Raw genomic sequence first — 1,730 nt, 5'->3', positions numbered from 1 at the left:
GTCAGTGTGGTGTTAACTCTGAAGCCTACTGACGGCCTCCCTGCCCCACGGCGGTGGGATGGGGGCTGCTGCCGGTGGGAGATGTGGGGCGGGAGGTGGGTGCCGGGTGCTGCCCCCCTGCTGCCCCCACCCCACTGCTGCCCCCCTGCCCTGGGAGCAAAGGGGTGGGCCCCGGGGGGGTGCCCCACATCTGGCATTGGTGGTTCAGTGGTAGAATTCTCGCCTGCCACGCGGGAGGCCCGGGTTCGATTCCCGGCCAATGCAGAGACCCCCCCAAAGAGATTTTTGCCCTCCAGTTCCCTGGGGGGGCGACCCAGGCGCTGTTCCCCTGTGGGATCCCCCCCAGCTGCCTCCCCCTGCACCCCACAGCTGTGTGCGCGCAGCCCCCGGGGTGCCATCACCGCTGTCCCCAAGCAGGTGGCAGCTGGGGGGGGGGGGGAGGGGGGCCTGTCCCCATTTTGGGGCGCCCCACAGCCAGCACCGGTGGCTGTGTGGGACGGGTCTCACCCTATTACAGGGCCGTGGTGCCCCCCCCCGAGCTGCGGCGTGTGGGGCAGGCCGCGCTGCCCCAGCCGTGTCACGGCGCTGTGGGGTGCCCGGCTGGGGGGGGGACGGGGGGGGAACGGGCCCCGTCCGTGGGGCAGCGCCGTGGGGAGGCGCTGGGGGGTGCCGCACATCTGGCATTGGTGGTTCAGTGGTAGAATTCTCGCCTGCCACGCGGGAGGCCCGGGTTCGATTCCCGGCCAATGCAGAGGGTCCCCAAATTTTTGCCTCCTCTATCCCCGGGGCTGGGGGGGGGGGGGAGACCCCAGGAGCCCGTCTCTGCTCCCTGCAGCACCCCCCGCACCCCACAGCTGCAGATGTGCAGCCCCTTGGGGCGCCCCATTGGGAAAGCGCGAGCTTTGCTGTCCCGTGTGGCCGCGGCGTTCACTCTGAAGCCTACTGACGGCCTCCCTGCCCTTCCCCGCTGCAGGAGGCCCGGGTCCAACTCCCGGCTGATGCAGCCCCCCCCACGCCCTTCCCCGCCTCCCCCAGACCCCCTTTGCCCCCCGAATCGTGACGTGTCCCCACGCCGTGTCCCCGCAGAGCGACGTGGCGGTGGCGGTGGCCGAGCTGGTGCAGCGGCTGCACAGCGGCGAGCGGCGCCCCAAGGCCGTGCGCCCCAAGGCGCTGCTGGACAACTGCCTGCGGGTGCTGCGGATGCTCTTCGGGGCGCCCTGTGAGTGGGGAAAGGGGGACTTGGGGGGGTCCTGGGTGCTGCCCCCCACCACTGACCCCCCGGCCCCTCCGCCCAGGTCGGTGGGGAGCCACGGAGAGCGACGGTGACGTGGGGAGACAGCGAGGAGGAGGAGGAGGAGGAGGGTGAAGGGGAAGCCGGGGGGTTTCTTCGGGCATTTCGTGTTCTTTTTTATTTTTCTATTCTAATTTTTTATTTTTTTAATGCTTTTTATTTTTAATTCCTTCTTTATTTTTTATTCCTTCTTTATTATTTTCTTCTTTTTTTTGTTTTCTTCTTTTCTTTATTTTTTTCTATTAATTTTTATTTCTCTATTTGGTATTTTTATTTTAAAATTTCTTTTAGCAGTTTAAAACCCCCCGTTTTTTACCATTTTCCTCCCGTCCCGGCCTCCATTAACCGCTTGGCGGCGCCCAGCACCGAGCCCGGGCCCCGAGCTGGGGGGGGGCCGAGGCCGAAGGGCGGAGCCGCCGCTCCTCTGCCTCGGGGGGGG

The 1,730-nt window shown here is 65.5% G+C and overlaps 2 non-coding genes across 2 annotated transcripts; both read left to right on the top strand.

The window, feature by feature from the left end:
• The first annotated feature begins 193 nt into the window (after nucleotides 1-193).
• Nucleotides 194-264, top strand: TRNAG-GCC. Its single transcript has one exon. It is a non-coding gene; the product is annotated as a tRNA-Gly (tRNA).
• A 416-nt stretch (nucleotides 265-680) lies between these two features.
• TRNAG-GCC lies at nucleotides 681-751 on the top strand. The gene has a single exon. It is a non-coding gene; the product is annotated as a tRNA-Gly (tRNA).
• The last annotated feature ends 979 nt before the right edge of the window (nucleotides 752-1,730 follow it).

This window comes from Oxyura jamaicensis, assembly GCF_011077185.1.
Source record: "Oxyura jamaicensis isolate SHBP4307 breed ruddy duck chromosome 11 unlocalized genomic scaffold, BPBGC_Ojam_1.0 oxy11_random_OJ70370, whole genome shotgun sequence".
Classification (NCBI taxonomy): Eukaryota; Metazoa; Chordata; class Aves; order Anseriformes; family Anatidae; genus Oxyura; species Oxyura jamaicensis.
The sequence above is the reverse complement of the archived record's forward strand: the minus strand, read 5'-3'. Positions and strand labels throughout refer to the sequence as shown.